The sequence below is a fragment of the Oncorhynchus mykiss genome, chromosome 10 (genome assembly GCF_013265735.2).
Source record: "Oncorhynchus mykiss isolate Arlee chromosome 10, USDA_OmykA_1.1, whole genome shotgun sequence".
NCBI classification, from domain to species: Eukaryota; Metazoa; Chordata; class Actinopteri; order Salmoniformes; family Salmonidae; genus Oncorhynchus; species Oncorhynchus mykiss.
Genome location: NC_048574.1, coordinates 23802569 through 23830420, shown reverse-complemented (window position 1 = coordinate 23830420; position 27852 = coordinate 23802569). Strand labels below are relative to the sequence as shown.

Sequence of the window (27852 nt, the reverse complement as noted above, 5' to 3'; positions counted from 1 at the left end):
AATGAGGCAGCGCTAGCATGCCAATGCTGATCCTGTTAGTTGCGGGCTAACACTACGCTAGCTCAACAAGCTGGATAAGGATACCTATTTGTAGACAAGCCAGAGACGGCGAGGAGATGCCTGTAGGCATGCCTCCTCTATGAGACTTGGGCGCTGCCATCTTCTTTAAATAAGTCACAGCATACAAGGTAGGGAGGGGGAAAAGCAGGACAGCTGCCGTGAAACTACATGTAAAGAAAAGGCATCCATATTCATGAGTGTTTTTGAAGTGTGTATTTTGATACTCGACATCCCTGGGTTATACATTGTGCATCATGCTTAGGTGTGGGGTCTTTGGTGTGAGGTAATAGCGAGTGCACAGTCAAGGTCTGATTCATCCAAAACAAGAGTTGTGTGGGGATGTTCTGGCACCAGTCACTCGCAGAGGCAACAGCTGAGACAGCACAGAATTCCATTGCCCCCATGCTATCTGAGGGAGCGCCTTGAAGCTAAATCACTAGGTCACCCAAATTCTTGATCACATTAGTCTGGGTTTATATTAGAGGTCGACCGATTATGATTTTTCAACGCCGATACCGATTATTGGAGGACCAAAAAAGCCGATACCGATTAAATCGGGCGATTTAAATTTAAAAAAATAATAATGACAATTACAACAATACTGAAATAACACTTATTTTAACTTAATATATATAATACATCAATAAAATCAATTTAGCCTCAAGTAAATAATGAAACATGTTCAATTTGGTTTAAATAATGCAAAAACAAAGTGTTGGAGAAGAAAGTAAAAGTGCAATATGTGCTATGTAAGCAAGCTAACGTTTCAGTTCCTTGCTCAGAACATATGAAAGCTGGTGGTTCCTTTTAACATGAGTATTAAATATTCCCAGTTAAGAAGTTTTAGGTTGTAGTTATTATAGGAATTATAGGACTATTTCCCTCTATACCATTTGTATTTCATTAACCTTTGACTATTGGATGTTCTTATAGGCACTTTAGTATTGCCAGTGTAACAGCATAGCTTCTGTCCCTCTCCTCGCTCCTCCCTGGGCTCGAACCAGCAACACAGCAACAACAGCCACCATCGAAGCAGCGTTACCAATGCAGAGCAAGGGAAACAACCACCCCGAGGCTCAGAACGAGTGACGGTTGAAACGCTACTAGCGCGCTAACTAGCTAGCCATTTCACTTCGGTTACACCAGCCTCATCTCGGGAGTTGATAGGCTTGAAGTCATAAACAGCGCAATGCTTGACGCAAAAAGAGCTGCTTGCAAAACGCACGAAAGTGCTGTTTGAATGAATGTTTACATGCCTGCTTCTGCCTACCACCACCCAGTCAGATACTTAGATACTTGTACGCTCAGTCAGATTATATGCAACACAGGACACGCTAGATAATATCTAGTAATATCATCAACTATGTGTAGTGGTTATGATTGATTGTTTTTTATAAGATAAGTTTAATGCTAGCTAGCAACTTATCTTGGCTTACTGCAGTCGCGTAACAGGCAGTCTCCTTGTGGAGTGCAACGAGAGAGGCAGGACGTTATTACGTTGAACTAGTTAACTGTACGGTTGCAAGATTGGATCCCCCGAGCGGACAAGGTGAAAATCTGTCGTTCTGCCGCTGAACAAGGCAGTTAACCCACCGTTCTTAGGCCGTAAATGAAAATAAGAATGTGTTCTTAACTGACTTGCCTAGTTAAATAAAGGGATAAAAAATATATATTTAATAAACTCTGCAAATCGGCGCCCAAAAATACCGATTGTTATGAAAACTTGAAATCGGCCCTGATTAATCGGCCATTCCGATTAATTGGTCGACCTCTAGTTTATATCATGCCAACATAGCGACTCATTATGGCTCATTCCTAGTGTACATCATAAGGACACCCCATAAGTGTGACCAACAGTGTACCATTGTGTAAATCTGGTTGGGATTTGGGAACCAGGGATATGCAGATGATATCTGTGGCGTAGATAGTTTGAGCTGTGACTCCAAACATTCTAAAATATGGGAGATGAAATGGGAGGATGAGACATACAAGGACTGTGCAAATCTCCAGGGCCCTGCCGTTCGGCTCCCACACTGACAACCACAAATCCTCGTGGGCTTCCAGTGCTGTTCAAAAGGTACTGGAAGCTTATATCCCCAACAGCCCTAATATGACAGGACAGATGGAGAAAAGACACTATCTGGCTCCTTATCAACCAACTGTTGGCAGTAGCTAGCAAGGCAAATGAACAGAGAGCAGTTTTAATTTTGATAACATTTCAGTTGGTTATGCATGTTCCCTGAATTCAAATTAGGGGACATATATTCAACATTAGGGATGGGCATTTGGATTTATTTCAGCATTTGATTACTATGATATTCTTTGGGTTATCGGGCTGGTCAAAATACATGTTTTAAAGAAAACATATTTTTAAACTTCAATGGAGACTTGCTCGTGCGACTTGAGAGCACCAGTCCGCTGCGCTCTGACAATCTGTGTGTGGCACAGAGGGAGAAAGTAGCCAAACAGACTCGCGCTAGTTAGAGAAACGTGTTGCTGCCATAGGTTACAAATCATACCATCTGGTAGTACCTTTCTTGACCGTGTCAAATCGTAAAGAAGCTAGCTAGCTACTAGCCAGCTAACGAAAGTAGCAAGGCTAATTGGGGGCTATTTTGCTGCGCTCCCTGTCCAATGTCTACAACAACTCCATTAATTTGAAACAGCCTACCTGTTGGATGATCATTGTAGCCTTCTCATTTAGCCAATTTAATTACGTAATTTGAATTATATTTTGCATTGATTAGAAATCTCCCACTTCACCTGCTACACATGGAGTGTCTGACTGTAGCCCTGCTTTGATTGACCACAATAACAACAAGCTACACATGTGAAACATGTCTAGGCCACTGGTGCGTCTTTAATATATTTTTTTAAATGGGGCGGACACACAAAAACTTTTGTTTTCTTAATGTCAAATGTAATGGTTTATCCTTGTATGCTATGAAGCAATGTAACATAGATCATTTTATAACATTTTAGATAAATATAAAAGGCCTGTTTTTTTTCTAAAAAAAATGAATACTCTCCCAAGTAATCGAATACCAACATCCGTTCTGATATTTGTATAACCGTGCCCATCCCGAATTCAAATGACACTGTTTGGTACCCATGAGCCATTTGGCACTCATGGATAACTCCCACTTACCTAACTTCTTACGGGAGGTTAGCCTGTAGCCTATAGGCCTGGGTGGCTACACATCCGTATCATCCCTTGTTTACAAAATTAACCTCTGACGACAAACAAGAGGGAGGAAGTGAGCCTGTAAGCAGTGCGTTCAGCAATATTCAAAGAAAGGAGAGCCTAACCAGGTTAGCATTAGCCGTAATAATGCCAATGAGAATGATAACTGTTCATTTTCAATGAGCGGCGCAGTGCATTCTGGTTCAAGGACCACATTCCTACCAGGAGTGAATGGGATTCAATTGGGCGCTAGCTCAACAACCCATCATTAGCATGAATTACGTGAACAAGATGCACAAAATTACAGATCTTTTCAGGGATGTGAGATTAACTTGTTCTTTGTAATATCATATAGCTTTGAAATCGTGACAATGTACTTTACAGGAGAATAAGTTGTTTCGACTCATTCCTTAACTTTTTAGGAAATACCTGAGGAATGGTTTAGAACCATGTGATGCAGCATGACAACATGAACATGATTGGTCAACAATCCCCATGCTCCGAGCATTAAGCATTTCTACATTAATCTTTACTGTTGTTTAGGGTCTAAGAGGGTCTCCATTGTGAATAGTCAGTGAAACACTGTTGGTGCACTAGGGATTAAATACGTAATGGATGCAAGTCACCTACAAGTACAGAATAATGTAGTCTGGCATTGAGAGTCTGGCCCGTAAATGTACAGGATTACGGTCCACCCACAGTTTACCCCTTTGAAATTAATTAATAAAGACAGAAAAATAACATTTCTGAAGAAACTCTTCCCATGCGTATAAGCATGTGAATAAGCAAGGAAATCAAGAGATGGGTTGAAGAATAAAAGGAGGGGGTTGTGCGCTACCGCCGGCCTACTCTAGATTTAATTCAAAAGAAAAGCACACAGAGGCTCGGGGTGAGACTACAGGAACTGAGTCTTCATTCTGATTGAACAGCTCCTTAATTAAGGCCCATGTGAAACAGGATGGCACACAGAGAGCGAGGCTGCAAAATTTGCTCCAGTACCAGTGGAAATCTTGAGAGAGGATCTGATAAAGGCAATGCTGCTCTAGTGTGTTGATAAGGCCAGAACGGTTTATCTTTTTCCATTGCTGGATCACCAAATCTGATCATTAAAATGATTGAAAGCAAACACGTAAAACATAGGCGTAGTTGGAAAAGACCGACAGTGTTTTAATGCAAACACACACGTCAATGCCTCCAGATCATTGAATGATATATGTTTGCAAGGGGTTAGGGGGTGAATGGTCCTTTAGGCTAAAATATGTCAACATCAAAGGCTATGCCGATATGTTGGAGCAGTCAAATGAAAAACAGGAGACACATGAGGGAACAACCCCTCTGCACCATTGTATTTCCCCCTATCTCAATAGTGATCTCTCTCCAATTAAACATGGCAACTCAGCCAATCCCCCAAAAAAGAAAAGAGAAACTGAAAATTTAAGGCACGCAAAGGTAAGGCTAAATCAATCCGAGAGTTTACGGTCCTGGATTCAATCCCAGTTTACGGGCCTGGATTTTGCGCCATGTGGGGAGAGAAAGATGGCAGATCCAGCTTGGATTTTGTCCCTTTATAAAGAGAAAATCAAAAGCGCTTTCTCTAGCCATCCTGAGGGATTGCAGATCCGGATTGCTCTTGTACAATGCAGGGATTTTCTGCGCCTGTCTCGCACGGTCATCAGCCAGACCTGTTTGATCTCTCCCTGACTGAAAGATACGGACCCTAATCCAGCGGGAAATGCATATTCATGGGGTAATTTGGGAACCAAGCGGGAAATAGGTCGCCACCCCAAGGACTGCAGCGTTTCTGGGAGAGGATAGGTAAGAGTAGAGAAGACAGCTGACAATGTGGGATTGACAATTGAGAAGAGTACAGAAGGAAAGAGGCAAGTGCAGCAGAAGGAGAAAGGGGGTAAAGATGGGCAGAAGAGCCTTTTAAGAGATATTTACTTGTTGCAAAGAGTATGGATCCCACTCAGGACACAATGAATCCCTCTGGCTTAGTCAAGCAGCGAAATGCAGGTGGTGATCACTCAGGAATTGCATTATTACCAGCAGTAGTTATTTTGATCCAACATTATTGCAGTTACTTTTCATTCAATAAACAATACTTCCCTCACTGTAGCCGCTTATGAAAATCTAGAGTAGCTAGCATTAGTGAACAGTGCCTAAGACCTTGGACTTCAGAGGGATCAAAAATCATCCAATACGTTGTATCAAACTAAATAATCAAGAACAGAAAATATAGTATCACTTAATGCACCTGACATACCTTCCGCAGTTGGAACATTCTAGTGAAGGAGGAACTAACAATGCTTTTTGATGACATTCTAAATGAATCAAACAATTTATGGTGCTGAAAGGACAGCGACAATAAAACCTGTGCACTCAATTGCGCTGAAGTTGAGCAAGTTCTGGTTAAACAAAGACATGGCAGACAGACAGGCGATAGCAGTCACAGAGTATAAAATAATGTTGAAGAATAAGCATCCCATTCACTCCAGTAGGCTCCATGAAATCATAACAATACAAAGCACAACCATTTCATTTCCAAAATGAAATTAACAAACCAGCAATTGCATCCCATTGCAAATATATTTTATTGCGCATCACACTAACCGTTTAATTTAAGTTTAAATGCAACAATGTTTCAGTCATTATATTTAAAGAGATAGTTAACAGCAAGCAAGATGCAAAAAAAAGTGCCCCTCACCATATGATGATAATTTGTAAACGAAGTCTGAACACATTTTGAAAGTTAATCTTGAAAAGGGTGATGCTAACAAGTTAGCAACAACGTCAACCTTGAAGTTGATAACTGCTTTGTTCGCTATTGTCACACTACTAGAACACAAGCTAGCTAACATTGTCACACTACTAGAACACAAGCTACTAAAGTTAGCAGGGGAAAACTACTGGTTGCACCACTGATTATTTCATGCTCTCAGCAGTGGTGTCTCTTTTTTTTTTTTTACATTGCAAGTTAACTTCTTGGTGACATAGGGGCAGTATTGAGTAGCTTGGATGAATAAGGTGCCAAAAGTAAACTGCCTGCTACTCTGTCCCAGATGCTAATATACGCATATTATTAGTAGAATTGGATAGAAAACACTGACGTTTCTAAAACTGTTTGAATGATGTCTGATGTCTAACAGAACTCATATGGCAGGCGAAAACCTGAGAAAAATCCAACCAGGAAGTGGGAAATCTGAGGCTTGTATTATTTTTTTTTTTTACTCGGCCCCTATTGTAGATACAGTGGGATATTGGTTATGTTGCACTTCCTAAGGCTTCCACTAGATGTCAACCGTCTTTAGGAACTGGTTTGAGGATTCTACTATAAAGGACCCCTCATGAGAGCTGTTTGAGTAAGTGGTCTGGCAGAGAGAGAGTTAGCTCTCGCTCCATTGCTTTTCTACAGACATAAGAATTCTCCGGTTGGAACATTATTGAACATTTATGTTAAAAACATCCTAAAGATTGATTCTATACTTATTTTGACAAGTTTCTACGGGCTGTAACAGAACTTTTTTAACTTTTCGTCCGATGTTCGGCGCGACCTGAACGCACTTTTGGATTTGTTTACCAAACGCCCTAACAAAAGAAGATATTTGGGCATAACTGATGGACATTATCGAACAAATCAAACATTTATGGCTGAACTGGGATTTCAGGGAGTGCATTCTGATGTAGATCATCAAAGGTAAGTGAATATTTATAACTCTTTTTCTGACTAATGTTGACTACCCAATATGGCAGATATCTTTGTCTGAACGCTGTACTCTTATTATTGCATGGTTTGCTTTTTCCGTAAAGTTTTTTTTAAATCTGACACAGCGGTTGCATTAACCTGTTGAAACTCTAGGGGCAGTACTTCATTTTTGGATGAAAAACGTTCCCGTTTTAAACAAGATATTTTGTCACGAAAAGATGCTCGACTATGCATATAATCGACTGCTTTGGAAAGAAAACTCTGAAGTTTCCAAAACTGTTATCTGTGAGTGCCACAGAACTGATGCTACAGGCGAAACCAAGATGAAACTTCAAACAGGAAGTGAGCAAAATTTTTAAGGCGCTGTTTTCCATTGTCTCCTTATATGGCTGTGAATGCGCAAGGAATGAGCCTACACTTTGTCGTTTCCCCAAGGCGTTTGCAGCATTGTGACGTATTTGTAGGCATATCATTGGAAGATTGACCATAAGAGACCACATTTACCAGGTGTCCGCCTGGTGTCCTGCGTCGAAATTGGTGCGTAATCTCCAGCTGCAAGTATTCTTCCATGTGATTCAGAGGAGAAACCAGACTTCCACGAACGATATATCATCGAAGAGATATGTGAAAAACACCTTGAGGATTGATTCTAAACAACGTTTGCCATGTTTCTGTCGATATTATGGAGTTCATTTGGAAAAAAGTTTGGCGTTTTGATGACTGAATTTTCGGGGTTTTTTGGTAGCCAAACGCGATGAACAAAACAGAGCGATTTCTCCTACACAAAGAATCTTTTTGGAAAAACTGAACATTTGCTATCTAACTGAGAGTCTCCTCATTGAAAACATCCGAAGTTCTTCAAAGGTAAATTATTTTATTTGAATGCTTTTCGTGTTTTTGTGAAAATGTTGCCCGCTGAATGCTACGCTAAATGCTACGCTAGCTATCAATACTCTTACACAAATGCTTGTTTTGCTATGGTTGAAAAGCCTATTTTGAAAATCTGAGATGACAGTGTTGTTAGGAGAAGTATATCTCTAATTCCATGTGTAATACTTGTATTCTCATCAACATTTATGAATATTTCTGTAACTTTGTGGCTCTCTGTAAAATCAATACATGTTTTAGAACTACTGAACGTAACACGCCAATGTAAAATTAGATTTTTTGATATAAATATGCACTTTAGCGAACAAAACATACATGTATTGTGCAACATGAAGTCCTATGAGTGTCATCTGATGAAGATCAAAGGTTAGTGATTCATTTTATCTCTATTTGTGCTTTTTGTGACTCCTCTCTTTGGCTAGAAAAATTGCTGGATTTTTCTGAGACTTGGTGGTGACCTAACAATCGTTTGTGGTGCTTTCGCTGTAAAGCATTTTTGAAATCAGACACTGTGGCTGGATTAACGAGAATTCTATCTTTAACCTGTCTAGGACTGGGGTGGGGTTCCGCTAGCGCAGGGCGCCAAATTCAAAACAACAATCTCATAATTACAATTCCTCAAGCATACAAGTATTTTACACCATTTTAAAAGATACAATTCTCGTTAATCCAGTCACAGTGTCTGATGTCAAAAAGGATTTACAGCGAATGCACCACAAACGATTGTTAGGTCACCACCAAGTCACATAAAAACCCAGCCATTTTTTCCAGCCAAAGAGAGGAGTCACAAAAAGCATAAAGAGATAAAAATTAATCACTAACCTTTGTCATCTGATGAAGATCATCACTCATAGGACTTCATGTTACACAATACATGTTTTGTTTTGATAAAGTTCATATTTATATTTTAAAAAATCTGAGTTTACATTGGCGCGTTACGTTCAGTAGTTCTAAAACATGCGGTGATATTCCAGAGAGCTACATCAATTTACAGAAATACTCATAAACATTGATAAAGATACGACTATTATACATGGAACTTTCGATAAACTTAATGCAACCGCTGTGTCAGATTTCAAAATAACTTTAAAGAGAAAGCAAACCATGCAATAATCTGAGGCCCATTATCAGCAACCATCACTCATGTGCTCCAATGCCACGTTGTCTTAGTTAATCCAAGTTGATTGTTTTAAAAGGCCAATTGATGGTTAGAAAACCCTTTTGCAATTATGTTAGCACAGCTGAAAACGGTTGTCCTGATTAAAGAAGCAATACAACTGGCCTTCTTTAGACTAGTTGAGTATCTGGGGCATCAAAATGCGTGGGTTCGATTACAGGCTCAAAATGTCCATAAACAAAGGACTTCCTTCTGAAACTCGTCAGTCTATTCTTGTTCTGAGAAATTAAGGCTATTCCATGCAAGAAACTGACAAGAAACTTAAGATCTCGTACAACACTGTGTACTACTCCCTTCACAGAACAGCACAAACTGGCTCTAACCACAACAGAAAGAAGAGTGGGAGGCCCCGGTACACAAATGAGCAACAGGACAAGTACATTAGTGTCTCTACTTTGAGAAACAGACGCCTCACAAGTCCTCAACTGGCAGCTTCATTAAATAGTACCCGTAAAACACCAGTCTCAACGTCAACAGTGAAGCGGCGACTCTGAGATGCTGGCCTTCCTAGGCAGAGTTACAAAGAAAAATACATATCTGAGACTGGCCAATAAAAATATTAAAACAGGCAAAAGAACACAGACACTGGACAGAGGAAGATTAAAAAAAAAGTGTTATGGACAGACAAATCTAAGTTTGAGGTGTTCGGATCATAAAGAAGAACATTCGTGAGACACAGAAAAAATGCTGGAGGAGTGCTTGACGCCATCGGTCAAGCATGGTGGAAGCAATATGATGGTCTGGGGGTGCTTTGGTGGTGGTAAAGTGGGAGATTTGTACAATGTAAAAGGGATCTTGAAGGCTATCACTCCATTTTGCAACGCCATGCCCTGTCGATGGCACTTAATTGGAGCCAATTTCCTCCTACAACAGGACAATGACCCAAAGCACAGCTCCAAACTATGCAAGAACTATCTAGGGAAGAAGCAGTCAGCTGGTATTCTGTCTATAATGGAGTGGCCAGCACAGTCACCGGACCTCAACCCTATTGAGCTGTTGTGGGAGCAGCTTGACCGTAAAAAGTGCCCATCAAGCCAATCCAAATTGTGGGAGGTGCTTCAGGAAGCATGGGGTGAAATCTCTTCAGATTGGAATTCTAGTTGTCAATTTGTTGAGGCAAAGGTCTGCAGGGCTGTAATTGCTGCAAATGGAGAATACTTTGACCAAAGCAAAGTTTGAAGTACACAATTAGTATTTAAATTAAAAACAATTATTTATAACCTTGTCAATGTCTTGACTATATTTCTTATTCATTTTGCAACTCATTTCATGTATATTTTAATGGAAAACAAGGACATTTGTAAGTGACCCAAAACTTTTGAAAGGTAGTGTATATTCTGAACGCCTGTGTGCAACAGACATGATTCATGGTGCATGACAGACATTGGGACGGAAAGAAAGATAAGTTGCATTTAGATGGGAACACATTTTAATGCAATCTGTCACAATGCTTTTAAACAGTGTATCTCTGACTGATGTAAACTTGTCTCTCTCTATTGTTAACATGAAATCAATACTGGAGTGTGCTGTAGTGTGACAGCCAAATATAATATTTTATCATTTCACACAGCCCTCCACAAGCTGTCGGCCTGATATCAAGTGCAATTTCAGTGTGAAGTTTATTGACTCCTAACCTGATATGTATGGCTTCTTCACAGCCCTATTTGTACATACCTTTTTTCAATATTAATTTGCTGTAGAAGGTGAGTCAAGAGTAGAAGATGGGTGAGAGTGCAGGAGGCGTGCTGACTGTGGTGAAGATGGCTCTCCTGGGAGTGCTACACCGACACATCGTGCTGCTCAGCCAATGTGTTTTGAGAATGACAAGTATGAGGTACATACAAAGCCGATTTCACTTACATTTGAATTTTAATTGTTAAGTACACTCTTACTTTGGCTATCAGTTAAGTTTTTCAAAATATTGCCTGAACATTGCAAGGGATGTAGGAACTGCAAGAGGGAGAGAGAAATGCATATTGAGAGTGAGCAAGAGAGACAAATAGAAAGAACTAAAGGGAAGAAATAAAGATGTAAAGCACTAGAGTGAAAAAAAAAGCTTGAGACCAAGAAAGAGAATGAGTGAGATAGCGGGAGGATTCGCCCAGCCGGGCAGCACATCAATGGACTTTAGTGGAGAAAATGTGGAGAACCGTGCAGTATACCAGGGGGCACTCAGATGGTTTTCACTCGACCAGCCGGTTGGCATGGGCCCGGGGCACAGCGTGCCAGTTAAGTGTTACAGCCTCTGATCAGAGGAACACAGGGAGCCACGCCAAACAACACTCAAGAATGAGAAGAGTAAAGAGAGGCACAGCGACGCTCTTAGCGCACGCTGTAAAGAGGGGGTTGCTCTAGGCATGAAGACCTGGTGTGAAGTTTCTCTGTAAATGGCTTTCAAGCAAAGAGGAGCAGACTGTTTATTTTACAATGGACTTCCTACTAAATGAAGTCACAGATCCAAAAGATGATGCAATCTCAATTGCATGTCACACTGCCCTCTCCCACCTGGACAAGAGGGGAAATAACTATGTGAGAATGCTGTTCATAAACTATAGCTCAGTGTTTAACACCATCGCCCCCTCCAAGCTCATCACCAAGCTGGGGACCCACCACTCTCTGTAACTGGATCCTGGACTTTGACGGGGAGGCCCCAGATGGTGAGGGTAAGCAACAAGACCTCCGCCACGCTGACCCTCAACACGGGGCCTCTCAAAAGAGTGTGCTTCATTCCATCCTGTACTCCCTGTTCACCCACGACTGCGTGGGCAGACGACTCCAACGCTATCAAGTTTGCTGACCACACAGCGGTGATAGGACTGATCACAGACTGTGATGAGACAGCCTACAGGGAGGGAGGTGTGGTTCCATGGCAGTGTGGTTCCATGACAACAACCTCTGCCTCAACATCAGTAAGACCAAGGAGCTAATCGTGGACTACAGGAGAAAGAGAGGAGAGCATGCGCCCATCCAAATCAAGGGGGCTGTGAAGCACTTCAATTTCCTTGGTATCCACATCACTAAGGACTTAACACGCGCAGTCATGAAGAGGGCACGAAAGCACCTCTTTCCCCTCAGGAGGCTGAAAAGATATGGCATGGGCCCTCAGATCCTCAAAGCGTTCTACAGCTGCACCATCGACAGCATCTAGACTGGCAGCATCACCACTTATGGCAAATGCACCACCCTCGAACGCAAAGGGCAACAGGGGGTGGCGCAGACAGCCCAGTAAATTGCTGGGGCTCCCTGCCATCTAGGACCTCTATATCAGGTGGTGTCAAAAAAGGCCTGAAAAATTGCCAAAGGCTCCAGCCACCCAAGCCATAGACTATATACTCTGTTACAGTCCGGCAAACGGTACCGGAGAGTCGGCTCTCAGATCAAAAGGCTCCGAGACAGCAGCCTATGGCTTGGGGTAGAAGCTAAATAGTCAACTAATGGTTACCTGCACTAACTCTATGCACACTCACAATACTACACACCGAGTGCACAAAACATTAGGAACACTTTCCTAATATTGAATTGCACCCCCTTTTGCCATCAGAACAGCATAAATTTGTCAGGACATGGACTACAAGTGGTCAAAAACAATCCACCGGGATAATGGCCCATGTTGACTCCAATGCTTCCTACAGTTGTGTCAAGTTGGCTGGATGTCCTTTGGGTGGTGGACCATTCATGACACACACGGGAAACTGTTGAGCGTGCAAAACCCAGCTGTGTTGCAGTTCTTGACACAAACTGCTGCACCTGGCACCTACTTCCATAACCCGTTCAAAGGCATTTTAATATTTTGTCTTGCCTATTCACACTATGAATGGCACACATACACAATCATTGACTCAAGGCTTAAAAACCTTCTTTAACCCATCTCCTCCCCTTAAATCCACTTTAATCAGTGTAGATTAACAGTTGACATCACAGGTTTGAAGCTTTCACCTGGTCAGTCTGTCATGGAAAGAGCATGCCATCTTTTGTACACTCAGTGTACACACTATAAACACACACACACACACACACACACACACACACATTCACTGCATACCCACTCATACCGACACACACTTTTAGACTCACCATATGCTGCTGCTACGCCATGCTTTATTTTGTTATTATTATCATCACCACCATCATCTATTAGAGGTCGACCGACTATGATTTTTCATCACCGATATCGATTATTGGGGGACCAAAAAAAGCCGATACTGATCAAATCGGCCGATTTTTATACAGTGGGGCAAAAACAGTATTTAGTCAGCCACCAATTGTGCAAGTTCTCCCACTTAAAAAGATGAGGCCTGTAATTTTCATCATAAGTACACTTCAACTATGACAGACAAAATCAGAAAAAAAATCCAGAAAATCACATTGTAGGATTTTTAATGAATTTATTTTCAAATTATGGTGGAAAATAAGTATTTGGTCACCTACAAACAAGCTAGATTTATGGCTCTCACAGACCTGTAACATCTTCTTTAAGAGGCTCCTCTGTCCTCCACTCGTTACCTGTATTAATGGCACCTGTTTGAACTTGTTATCAGTATAAAAGACACCTGTCCACAACCTCAAACAGTCACACTCCAAACTCCACTATGGCCAAGACCAAAGAGCTGTCAAGGGACACCAGAAACATAATTGTAGACCTGCACCAGGCTGGGAAGACTGAATCTGCAATTGGTAAGCAGCTTGGTTTGAAGAAATCAACTGTGGGAGCAATTATTAGGAAATGGAAGACATACAAGACCACTGATAATCTCTCTCGATCTGGGGCTCCACGCAAGATCTCACCCCGTGGGGTCAAAATGATCACAAGAACGGTGAGCAAAAATACCAGAACCACACGGGGGGACCTAGTGAATGACCTGCAGAGAGCTGGGAACAAAGTAACAAAGCCTACCATCAGTAACACACTACGCCGCCAGGGACTCAAATCCTGCAGTGTCACACGTGTCCGCCTGCTTAAGCCCGTACATGTCCAGGCCCATCTGAAGTTTGCTAAAGAGCATTTGGATGATCCAGAAGAAGATTGGGAGAATGTCATATGGTCAGATGAAACAAAAACAGGACTTTTTGGTAAAAACTCAACTCCTTGTGTTTGGAGGACAAAGAATGCCGAGTTGAGTCCAAAGAACACCATACCTACTGTGAAGCATGGGGGTGGAAACATCATGCTTTGGGGCTGTTTTTCTGCAAAGGGACCAGGACGACTGATCCGTGTAAAGGAAAGAATGAACGGGGCCATGTATCGTGAGATTTTGAGTGAAAACCTCCCATCAGCAAGGGCATTGAAGATGAAACGTGGCTTGGTCTTTCAGCGTGACAATGATCCCAAATACACCGCCCGGGCAACGAAGGAGTGGCTTTGTAAGAAGCATTTCAAGGTCCTGGAGTGGCCTAGCCAGTCTCCAGATCTCAACCCCATAGAAAATCTTTGGAGGGAGTTGAAAGTCCGTGTTGCCCAGCAACAGCCCCAAAACATCACTGCTCTAGAGGAGATCTTGCATGGAGGAATGGGCCAAAATACCAGCAACAGTGTGTGAAAACCTTGTGAAGACTTACAGCAAACGTTTGACCTCTGTCATTGCCAACAAAGGGTATAACAAAGTATTGAGATAAACTTTTGTTATTGACCAAATACTTATTTTCCACCATAATTTGCAAATAAATTCCTAAAAAAATCCTACAATGTGATTTTCTGGATTTTTTTTCTAATTTTGTCTGTCATAGTTGAAGTGTACCAAAAATGAAAATTACAGGCCTCTCATCTTTTTAAGTGGGAGAACTTGCACAATTGGTGGCTGACTAAATACTTTTTTGCCCCACTGTATATATTTGTGATAATGACATTTACAACACTGAATGAACAATGAACCCTTTTATTTAACCTAATATAAGACATAAATCAAATCTATTTAGTCTCAAATAAATAATGGAAACATGTTTAAATAATGCAAAAACAGTGTTGGAGAAAAAAGCAAAAGTGCAATATGTGCCATGTAAAAAGCGAACGTTAGAGTTCCTTGCTCAGAACATGAGAACATATGAAGGCTGGTGGATCAATATTCCCAGTTCTTCAATATTCCCAGTTCTTCAATATTCCCAGTTATGTTTTTAGGTTGTAGTTATTATAGGAATTTTGACGCGTCGACTGCCTCTATACCATTTGTATTTCATATACCTTTGACTATTGGATGTTCTTATAGGCACTATAGTATTGCCAGCCTAAAGTCGGGAGTTGATAGGCTTGAAGTTAAACAGTGCTGTGCTTCAAGCATTGCTAAGAGCTGCTTGCAAAATGCAGGAAAGTGCTGTTTGAAAGAATGCTTACGAGCCTGATGCTGCCTACCGCCGCTCAGTCAGACTGCACTATCAAATCATAGACTTAATAAAATAAAACAAAGAAATACGAGCCTTAGGTCATTAATATGGTCAAATCCAAAAAATATCATTTTGAAAACAAAACGTATTTTCTTTCTGTGAAATACTGAACCGTTCCGTATTTTATCTAACAGGTGGCAACCCTAAGTCAAAATATTGTTGTTATATTGTACAACCTTCAATGTTACGTCATAATAATGTAAAAATTCTGGCAAAGTAGTTCACAGATCGCAACTAGCCAGGCGGCTCGTGGTTGCACTGAACGAAAGTGAAGAAGTGATAATTCCCCTAGTTAATATTGCCTGCTAACATGAATCTTTTAACTAAATATGCAGGTTTAAAAAAGATATACCTCTGTGTATTGATTTTAAGAAAGACATTGATGTTAATAGTTAGGTACATTCATGCAAAGATTGTGCTTTTTTCCCCAGCAATGCGCTTTTGTGAAATCACCCGTTTGGCAAAATTGAAGTAAGCTGTGATTCATTGATAATTAATTTGGTGCCTGTTAATTTATATGCAACGCAGGACAAGCTAGCTTACCTACTAATATCAACCATGTGCAGTTAACTAGTGATTAAGTGAAGATTGTTTTTTATAAGATAAGTTAAATGCTAGCTAGCAACTTACCTTGGCTCCTTGCAGCCACAAGGTCCTTTTGACGCTGCACTCAACAGGTGGTCAAGCCTGCCACACAGTTTCCTCATGGATTGCAATGTAAATCGTCCATAATCAGCATCCAAAAAGGCCAATTACCGATTTGTTATGAAAACTTGATATCGGTCAACCTCTACCATCTATCCTGATGCCTAGTCACTTCACCCTGCAGTGCCATGTACACTACCATTTAAAAGTTTGGGGTCACTTAAGAAATGTCCTTGTTTTTGAAAGAAAAGCGCATATTGGCCATTAAAATATCGAATTGATCAGAAATACAGTGTAGACATTCTTAATGTTGTAAATTAATATTGTAGCTAGAAACAGCTGATTTTTTATGGAATACCTACATAGGCGTACAGAGGCCCATTATCAGCAACCATTACTATGGTGTCCCAATGGCATGTTGTGTTCGCTAATCCAAGTTTATCATTTTAAAAGGCTAATTGATCATTAGAAAACCCTTTTGCAATGTTAGCACAGCTGAAAACGGTTGTGCTGATTAAAGCAGCAATAAAACTGTCCTTTAAACTAGTTGAGTATCTGGAGCATCAGCATTTGTGGGTTTGATTACAGGCTCAAAATGGCCAGAAACAAAGGACTTTCTTCTGAAACTGAGTCTATTCTTGTTCTGAGAGATGAAGGCTATTCCATGCGAGAAATTGCCAAGAAACTGAAGAGCTCATACAACGCTGTGTACTTACTCCTTTCACAGAACAGCGCAAACTGTTTCTAAAATGGGAAGAGGTATGTCAATGATAGGGTGTTGCTCTGCCTTCTTGACATCTCAGTTGACCAGACAGGTCCTACAGGCCGTAGTTGTCGCACCTGGACTACTGCCCAGCTGTGTAGTCATGTGAGGCAAAGGGGACATAGGTAAATTGCAGTTGGTCCAGAACAAAGCAGCATGTATCGCACTTAGATTTACACGGAGGGAAAGTGACAGTAACACGCATGTCAGTCTCTCTTGGTTCAAAGTTGAGTAGAGATTAGGTTTCCCTCCAAAACTCTAGCACGTTCTAAAGCGAAACCTGGAAAGAATATTCCTAACAAAAATAGTTTTCTATAGCTCACCACTAACCAATTGGTTTTTATTTAGTGATGTCATTTAAAGTGTTATAAAGGAAACACTAACTTGAAAAGTATATACACCACATGTACGAAATCTCCATCCTTAATGTTGTATATGAAACAGGAACAATTATTAATGTATTTCTGTTAAGATATGAATGTGATTTTAGGAGTCATAAGAGAAACTTTGCACAGTATGTAGCCACGCCCAGTGTGAGGTCAGAGAGCATTTCAGCCTGTTCCTTTCAAAGAGAGTGCATAAAAGGATTGGTAAAGAAATTTACATTTAGACCAGAACGTCGCCAGGCTGCAGCTGCGTGTGTAAAGGGGCTTGAACTCCCCTCTCAGACAATCACTGGTACAGCTGAATTTAATAAAGGATATTTTCTCCAAACGATTTGAGGGAGTGCGCACATGCGGCTATTCTGTGTTGAGCGGTTAACAAAGAAACAGGTACTCCTATATGCTTAATTTAGAGTTATTTATGTAACTTAAGTTGTGATACAAACATTGGGCTATACAGTGCATACAAAAAGTATTCAGACCCGTTGACTTACAGCCTTATCCTAAAATGTTTTTTTTTTTTTTTTTTACATTTCTCAATCTACACACAATACCCCATAATGACAAAAGTGTAAACAGGTTAAGACATTTTTGCAAATGTATTACAAATAAAAAATAGAAATAACTTATTTACATAAGTACACAGACCCTTAGCTATGAGACTCGAAATAGAGCTCAGGTGCATCCTGTTTCTACAACTTGGGAGTCCACCTGTGGTAAATTTAATTGATTGGACATTATTTGGAAAGGTACACAACTGTCTATATGTAACTCACCACCTGGATTTGGTCTTATGCAGCAACATTTGAAATTGTGTTTTTTACATGGGATAAAAGTAGAGACTCAGAGCTACAAAATTGTATATCATACACTGCATTTTTGAGGAACAATGGGAAAGTAATTTTGATTTGAAAGTTGATAAACTCACTTTTGAGAAAATGGCCTTTGAATGTTTTGGTATTTAGTAAAGAGCTCTTCTTTGTCTACACCCATTCAGCATCGTTCACACACTCTTAAGCTTTAGCCTCAACCATTTCGTGTATCTCTCTCGGAGCGTTCAGAGCTCACACTTGACTCTCTGGCCGGTTATTTGTTTAACTCTGGATAACATGAACACAGGCTAACCTGCTCTGCTGGCAACAATTTCATTACGATTTTTCCTCCCAATGTTTATTTACACTGGCCATATTCAACAGGTGTTGTACACTTTAGCTTAAGACATATAGCTAGCTAGGTAAACAATGAACCTAGCTAGATAAACAAAGATCACACAGGTTGCGTAATGTTAGCTAGTTAAACAACAATGAACGTAGTGCCAAATCATGTCGTTACTGCCCTGCATGAATCTGCTGGGAACTAACCAACCAGGGCTCTAACTAGCAAAGCAAACGGTTCTGGGATACGACTAATAACGTCATACACGTAACATTAGCTAGGGAGCCAGGCAGCTAACGTTAGCTAGCTAGGTAAAAGTAGACTTTAGCTTGAAATGAAACCACTGTCAAAATTAGAAATGTGTAATATCTGAAAATGTAGCTAGCTAGACTATCTTACCCGTATAAATCATCATGCATGATGGGCACGTCTCCCTGTCACAGATGCCATGCCACGGTTGCCCTTAGCTTGAAGATGTAATCCGGAGACAGGTGTTTTCTCCATCTCTTTAGCTATCATACTCTAATTCCACTGATTTCAAAACTCAACCCTCCAGAACAGTAGAGAGAAACACTTATGCAGCTCTACTAAACAATACATTAAAGCCGCCGCGTTCGACAGGATTACCAACACACTGACCAGCTCAAATAGACAGCCTTCTTTCTATATGGCAGACCAATCCTAACTACTATCTCGGCATGTCGAGCCCACTCATTATCTCAGCCAATCATGGCTAGTGGGAACGTTGCTGGCTTTTTCTGTGGCTTAAGCAACAAGGCTCGTAATTTAACAATTTTATTTGTATTTACAGATTGCGTACAAGTTTGTTATTAAAACATCTTAGGGATCAGGCCCCTTTTTCTCTATTTCCGCCTGAATGACGTGCCCAAAGCAAACTGCCTGTAGCCAGGATATGCTTATCATTTGTACCATTGGAAAGGAAACACTTTGAAGTTTGTAGAAATGTTAAAACAATGAGAATATAGCAATTGATATGGTAGGAGAAAATCCAAAGAAAATCCAAAGAAAAACCAACCTGATTTATTTTTTTGAGAGACCATCCTCTTAGAAATGCAAGAAAGCTCAGATTGTAAAATAGCTCCCTGGATGCAATGGCTTCCACAGGGTGTCAGCAGTCTATGTTCAAAGTTTCAAGCTTGTAACTTCAAAAACAAATAAGAAAAAACTGTTTTTGTATGAGGACACAGTCTTGAAAATCCATAAGCACTTTCTAAAATCGATTTCCTATTGAACATACTTCTTTCAGAAATAAATATTATAGTTTGATTACATTTTAGGGTGTCTGAGGAGTAAATACAAACACATTTTGACTTGTTGAAACAAAGTCACTCTTTTCAATGGGTTCTCATTGGGAATCCATGTTTCTAAGGGACCTTCTTGCAGTTCCTTCCGCTTCCACTGGATGTCACCAGTCTTTAGAAATAGGTTGAGGTTTTTCCTTTGTGTAATGAAGTAGTACGGCCATCTTGAACGAGGGTAACTTGAAGTGTACTGTTAGATAGAGGCGCATGACCAGAAAGCATGCTACAGTTTGTATTCCTCCTGTATTGGACACAGATCATCCAGTCTTCAATATTAATCGACTATTTACGTTAAAAAAATACCTAAAGTTGTATTACAAAAGTAGTTTGAAATGTTTTGGTAAAGTTTACAGGTAACTTGGAACCGTTGTTTTTCTGGATCAAACGCGCCAAATAAAATTGACATTTTGGATATATATCAACGGAATTAATCGAACAAAAAGGACCATTTGTGATGTTTATGGGACATATTGGAGTGCCAACAAAATAAGCTCGTCAAAGGTAAGGCATGAATTATATTTTTATTTCTGTGTTTTGTGTCGCGCCTGCAGTGTTGAAATATGCTTTTCTCTCTTTGTTTACCATGGTGTTATCCTCAGATAATAGCATCGTTTGCTTTCGCCGAAAAGCCTTTTTGAAATCTGACATGGCTGGATTCACAACAAGTGTAGCTTTAATTTGCTATCTTGCATGTGTGATTTAATGAAAGTTTGATTTTTATAGTAATTAATTTGAATTTGGAGCTCTGCACTTTAATTAGTTAATCATACAATGTGCTTTTCTGGATTTTTGTTTTAGATTCCGTCTCTCACAGTTGAAGGGTACCTATGATAAAAAATTACAGACCTTACATGCTTTGTAAGTAGGAAAACCTGCAAAATCGGCAGTGTGTCAAATACTTGTTCTCCCCACTCTATATGGAATACAAATGGTAGAGCGAGAAATAGTCCTATAAATATTAAAAGGAAATTCTGCGGGAAAAAGGTTAAATTTAAATACAATTCCAAAATGAACTACAACCTAAAACCTCTTACCTTGGAATATTGAAGTCTCATGTTAAAAGGAACTACCAGCTTTCATATGTTCTCATGTTCTGAGCAAGGAACTTAAAGGTTAGCTTTTATACATGGCACATATTGCACTTTTACTTTCTTCTCCAACACTGTTTTTGCATTATTTAAACCAAATTGAACATGTTTCATTATTTATTTGAGGCTAAATTGATTTTTATTGATGTATTATATTAAGTTAAAATAAGTGTTCATTCAGTATTGTTGTAATTGTCATTATTACAAATAAATTATTATTATTGTTTTTTTTAAATCGTCCGATTAAATCGGTATCGGCTTTTTTGGTCCTCCAATAAATCGGTATCGAAAAATCATAATCAGTCGACCTCTACTTGTGACATACGCCTAGTTACCTGAAACGGGTCACATATAAGGTCCCACAGTTGACCATCCATGTCAGAGCAAAAACCAAGCCATGAGCTCCGAGACAGGATTGTGTTGTGGCACAGATCTGGGGAAGGGTACCAAAACATTTCTGCAGCATTAAAAAGGTCCCCAAGAACACACTCAATCATTCATAAATGGAAGAAGTTAGCCACTTGGCCAAAATTGAGCAATCGGGGGAGAAGAGCCTTGGTCAGGGAGGTGACCAAGGGCCTTGGTCAGGGAGGTGACCAAGAACCCAAAGGTCACTCTGACAGAGCTCCAGAGTTCCTCTGTGGAGATGGTTGTCCTTCTGGAAGGTTCTCCCATCTCTGCAGCACTCCACCAATCAGGCCTTTACAGCAAAGTGGCCAGACGGAAGCCACTCCTCAGTAAAAGGCACATGACAGCCCACTTGGAATTTGCAAAAAGGCACCTAAGGACTCTCAGAGCATGATAAACAAGATTCTCTGGTCTGATGAAACCAAGACTGAATTATTTGGCCTGAATGCCAAGTGTCACATATGGAGGAAACCTGGCCCCATCCCTATGGTGAAGCATGGTGGCAGCATCATGCAGTGGGGATGTTTACAGCCGCAGGGACTGGGAGACTAGTCAGTATCGAGGGAAAGATGAACGTAGCAACGTACAGAGAGATCCTCGATGAAAACCTGCTCCAGAGCGCTCAGGACCTCATACTGGGGTGAAGGTTCAGGTTCCAACAGGACAACGACCCTAAGCACACAGCCAAGACAACGCAGGACTGGCTTCAGGACAAGTCTCTGAATGTCCTTCAGTGGGCCAGCCAGAGCCCGAACTTGAACACGATCAAACATCTCTGGAGAGACCTGAAAATAGCTGTGCAGCAACGCTTCATCCAACCTGACAGAAGAACGGGAGAAGTTCCCCAAATACATGTGTGCCAAGCTTGTAGCGTCATACCCAAGAAGACTCAAGGCTGTAATTGTTCCCAAAAGGTGCTTCAACAAAGTACTGAGTAAAGGGTCCGGAAACGTATGTAAACGCAATAGCAGTTTTTTATTTTTTAATACATTTGCAAAAGAATTCTAAAAACCTGTTTTTGCTTCGACTTTATGGGTTATTGTGCGTAGATTGAGGGGGAAAATTGTTTTGATTTATAATGGACCATTATCATGCACCGGTCTCAAAACAAGGGCAGGGGGAAAAAAATAAATGTAATCTACTCACTTAAATAGTGAATGGAGGACGCTTTTCCGTGGTTAATTTTCATGTCAGCCAGGTAGGTAGGCTACACTCCTGTTGTAAAGACAAGCAATGTGCATAATATTAGGAAAGTTGAGAAATAAATATAGTAGGCCTAGCCTATAGAAAACTGATGGGATCCTCCTCGTTTTAATAGAGACCATCACTCTCTCCATCTCCTCATGCAATTGCATAGCCTATAGAAATGTTGTGTAACGTGAGCTCATGGGCTCTAATGAAGTGTTTGATTGGATTTTCAATTAGATTGCATTGATGTCAGAGTGATTAGAGGGACAATAGAGTGCTGAGTACCAGACAGCAAGTTTGGTAGGCTACTAATGACCATCAGCAGCATCAGAGCTTGGAGAAGCCTAGTTACCATGAATGACTAAACGGTCACGTGGAATTTGATTAACTTCATGACTCGTGACCGCTGATGTGGCGGTAATACAGTCACCATAACAGCCCTATGCGTGACATTTTATGTAGTTCAGTCCTTGACTAGTAATGTTCTGTTCTATGTATTATGTCATGTTTCATGTGGACCCCAGGAAGAGTATCTGATGCTTTTTGCAGCAGCTAATGAAGATCCTAATAAATACCAATACCATATACCTCATACCCCTGCACAATGATCTGGTACTCCCTGTATACATCTCCATTCTTGTGTATTTTATTCCTTGTGTTACTATTAAATGTTTTACACCGCATCGTTGGAAAGGGCTCGTAGGCAGCAAGCATTTCATGGTTTAGTCTACACCTGTTGTATTCCACGCATGTGACAAATATAATTTGATTTTCAATTAACCAAGCAGACTAAACCCAGCATCTCTTTGAGTCATTGAGTTCAAGTGATGATATTCTATTTGTTGGAAATGTTGGTGCTTTAGATCTTACAAAACAGTCAGGGGAACAGGACAGGGGTTCTTTCAGAATAATGGAATTTCCTCAAATTTGTCTCAATATGGCCATCTGACAAATTAAGACCAAAAGACCAAAGCCAGAAACGCAAACAGAGTGAGTAAACCAATGAGCGGTCGCTTTGACTGCCTCAGTCAATGATGAATAATTAAATAACTATATCCTAATTACTTTGAGCCACAAATCCATATTAGATAAAGGTGAAATTAGCACTGGTCTCTTCCCTCAGGCAAGGCGTTGTAGGCGTACAAATGACAATTGCTCCAGGATTCCAATCACTTCACATTATGATAAACCAAAGTCAACAACAGCCATGTAAAAATCACTTCAAAATTGATCAGGTGCCATACAGTAAGTATAATGGATTACATTGTTAAATACAAAGCAAAAGACCATGAAAATCAACCAGTACATTTGAGAATCAAATGCTGGCTGGGTTGCAGGCCTATTCACTTCGGCTTGAACTCTGTTTCTTTAGCACAGCTTGTGCAGTGAACAAACACACCCAACCCAGGCCAACTACAGCAAAAACATATGTATGGAGAGAATATGGAATTCATTAACACCTCAAAAATAAAATGGGCTAAAAGCAGTCAATAGTGCTGAGCAATTAACCAAAATGTTGGTTATATTTTGTTTTTAAAACAACTAATGTCTTCAATGAGTGTGTACATACACACTAATAATTCAATATTAAACTGATTATGGCAGATGGCAGAGTATGGCATTCGTCATGTAAACACCTAACTCTGCTTTTCTTAAATCGGCGTAAGGTCATAATCAAAGCATATGCCGATTAAAACATCTGGTTTTCTGAGCAATCTTTTCTAAATATAGGGACATGTAAACAACTTAAAAAGGAGTTCCCTCTTATGCGAGTGAAGTTTGGAAAAACAAGTCTATGCAAAAATAACCTGGTCACTGTGGTAGAAGTTTATTTTGATTGCCGGTTTTCAGCATTTATCAAAAGTCCCATCAGTAGCCTGATTTAAGATGTGTCCATGTATACAGGATTATTAGGGAAATCGTTCTTGCAAAGCATGTAAACTTTTTAAAATTATATTAAGCTGAATATCCACAATAATAGCAATTATTTGAATCCATTTAGGGTTTTTTTCTCTTTGAACTCAATGCTCAGTTTCTCTAGAGATAAATCAGATCAAGCCCGAACTGTGCGATGGAGTAGGGAGTTGTAGTTTCCAACAGGCCAATATTCTACATAGTTTAGCACAGATAGTGGTAATTAACTACAATGACCATAATCCATTGCGTGACTACGGTCTGTGTGTTTCTTTTACGCCTGCTACGTTAGGTTAGTGTGGTGCAGACACGGAAAGAAAAGAGAATACAATATCGAGAGGGATAGAGAACCATCTCTAGCTGAAAATAGATGATCTGATTGATAGTTGGTATTCAGTTGTCATAAAAGTATACAGTATTAACTTTGAACTACTAAAATAGTGATTTTTGTCAGCAGCATCTCTATAGAGAACAGATGTAATATACACAATGGAAATATTTCATTAAAGTACAGTAATGTGAATAAATTATTGTTAAAGTCAAGGGACTTTTATGAATAGTTGTATTCTGTATTGTTATCGAAACCAAAAAGTGATTATTTTTTAATAATTGAATCAAAATTACCTCAAAAATCACTAATTACTCAGCACTAATGCAGCTTTGCACAGTCTGACATTTGCTTTCCCATGATTGCGATGAGATAAGACTGGGCCCATCAGTTTTGCGATCTCTCAATCGAAAGAAACGTTTGGAGCATTGACTGGAAAAGAGTGATTGATCACTCTCAAAAAGGTTAGCAAAGGCCCTTTGGCATCAAAGGAAAAAGAACTTGACGTTAATGTGAAAAATATTACAGATGACTCAAAGAATGTGATATCCATGCTGGGAGGGGCTTGGGTTGAAGATTTTACACTACACTGCTATCCATCTCTGCTTCCCTCTCGTACCCTGCTAGGGATGTCCCGATTCTGTCAGGCGTGGTTTCTCTCAGGATTTAGTACGTGCTTAAATTCTCCCTGTATCATAGGAAGCCGGCTCCAGCATGTTTCTCCAGATGAGAGTATGAAAACTGAAAATGGGCCATTGGTTAAGTGGTGGGTTGGCACAATTTGGCACAGGTCACAGACTGCAAATGACTGTTAGCGCAGCACAAAAATCAGCTTAATGTCTGATAGGTGTACACACATTGGTAAATTTTGCTGTCGTCTAACTGACCCACATTAACCGGTTAAATTCGTTTAAGATAGTACTTTTTTTAATTTAACCTTTATTTAACTAGGCTAGTCAGTTACAGTGCCTTGCGAAAGTATTCGGCCCCCTTGAACTTTGCGACCTTTTGCCACATGTCAGGCTTCAAACATAAATATATAAAACTGTATTTTTTTGTGAAGAATCAACAACAAGTGGGACACAATCATGAAGTGGAACGACATTTCTTGGATATTTCAAACTTTTTTAACAAATCAAAAACTGAAAAATTGGGTGTGCAAAATTATTCAGCCCCTTTACTTTCAGTGCAGCAAACTCTCTCCAGAAGTTCAGTGAGGATCTCTGAATGATCCAATGTTGACCTAAATGACTAATGATGATAAATACAATCCACCTGTGTGTAATCAAGTCTCCGTATAAATGCACCTGCACTGTGATTGTCTCAGAGGTCCGTTAAAAGCGCAGAGAGCATCATGAAGAACAAGGAACACACCAGGCAGGTCCGAGATACTGTTGTGAAGAAGTTTAAAGCCGGATTTGGACACAAAAAGATTTCCCAAGCTTTAAACATCCCAAGGAGCACTGTGCAAGCGATAATATTGAAATGGAAGGAGTATCAGACCACTGCAAATCTACCAAGACCTGGCCGTCCCTCTAAACTTTCAGCTCATACAAGGAGAAGACTGATCAGAGATGCAGCCAAGAGGCCCATGATCACTCTGGATGAACTGCAGAGATCTACAGCGGAGGTGGGAGACTCTGTCCATAGGACAACAATCAGTCGTGTATTGCACAAATCTGGCCTTTATGGAAGAGTGGCAAGAAGAAAGCCATTTCTTAAAGATATCCATAAAAAGTGGCCACAAGCCACCTGGGAGACACACCAAACATGTAGAAGAAGGTGCTCTGGTCAGATGAAACCAAAATTGAACTTTTTGGCAACAATGCAAAACGTTATGTTTGGCGTAAAAGCAACACAGCTGAACACACCATCCCCACTGTCAAACATGGTGGTGGCAGCATCATGGTTTGGGCCTGCTTTTCTTCAGCAGGGACAGGGAAGATGGTTAAAATTGATGGGAAGATGGATGGAGCCAAATACAGGACAATTCTGGAAGAAAACCTGATGGAGTCTGCAAAAGACCTGAGACCTGAGACTTCAAAAATAAACATATCCAGGTGTTAGAATGGCCAAGTCAAAGTCCAGACCTGAATCCAATCGAGAATCTGTGGAAAGAACTGAAAACTGCTGTTCACAAATGCTCTCCATCCAACCTCACTGAGCTCGAGCTGTTTTGCAAGGAGGAATGGGAAAAAATGTCAGTCTCTCGATGTGCAAAACTGATAGAGACATACCCCAAGCGACGTACAGCTGTAATCGCAGCAAAAGGTGGCGCTACAAAGTATTAACTTAAGGGGGCTGAATAATTTTGCACGCCCAATTTTTCAGTTTTTGATTTGTTAAAAAAGTTTGAAATATCCAATAAATGTCGTTCCACTTCATGATTGTGTCCCACTTGTTGTTGATTCTTCACAAAAAAATACAGTTTTATATCTTTATGTTTGAAGCCTGAAATGTGGCAAAAGGTCGCAAAGTTCAAGGGGGCCGAATACTTTCGCAAGGCACTGTACGGACAATTCCTTCAATCTCATGGTTTTTTTTTCTCTGACATGCACTGTCAACTGTGAGACCTCATCGACAGGTGTGTCCCTTTCCAAATCATATCCAGTCAATTGACTTTACCACAAGTGGACTCAATCAATCTGTAGAAATGGAAACATCTTTTATAAATTAGTAAACATTTCTAAAAACCTATTTTCGCTTTGTCATTATGGGGTATTGTGTGTAGATTTATGAGGAAAAATGTAATTTAATACATTTTAGAATAAGGCTGTAATGTAACAAAATGTGGAAAAAGTCAACTGGTCTGAATACTTTCCGAAGGCACTGTAGTTGATATTTATAAAACTGTAAAACTGCCCCTTTTTAACATTTCAGCACTAGCTTTCATACGTACTCAGAAGATAAAAAAATAATATGATAAATCCATTGCCGTCAGGCTATGCTTTTTTTTTTTTTAAGTATGAGAACTATGGCTTATTTTCCCTCAACTAAGAATAGCCTAATTATGAATTCAAGTTTGATAGGGTACTTCAGGTGCACAAAAATACTTAGTCATTCATCAAATAAGCAATGGATTAAACTTTACATTTTGTTCAGCATTTCCCGTGTCGTCATTTATTTTGGTATAACCAAGAGTAGCTATGGCTGATTTGCATAGCTAAATTGGTCAGTCAATGGTTAGGTTAGTTGTTCTCAAAGTGAATAGAGATCTAATTACTAATCCTGCTATTCAACGCACTCTAGGTTGTGTTATACAAATGGC

The 27852-nt window shown here is 40.1% G+C and overlaps 1 protein-coding gene across 2 annotated transcripts in view; it reads right to left on the bottom strand.

The window, feature by feature from the left end:
• LOC110533528 (rho GTPase-activating protein 32) overlaps positions 1-27852 on the bottom strand; it is a 227102-nt gene that overhangs the window by 172827 nt on the left and 26423 nt on the right. Inside the window, exon 2 of one of the 2 annotated variants that reach the window (XM_036989928.1) lies at positions 22301-22369. The exons of the other annotated variant lie outside the window; for it this stretch is intronic. The gene's annotated coding sequence lies outside the window, so the exon portion shown is untranslated. The remainder of the gene's footprint in view (positions 1-22300; positions 22370-27852) is intronic. 2 annotated transcript variants of the gene reach the window in all.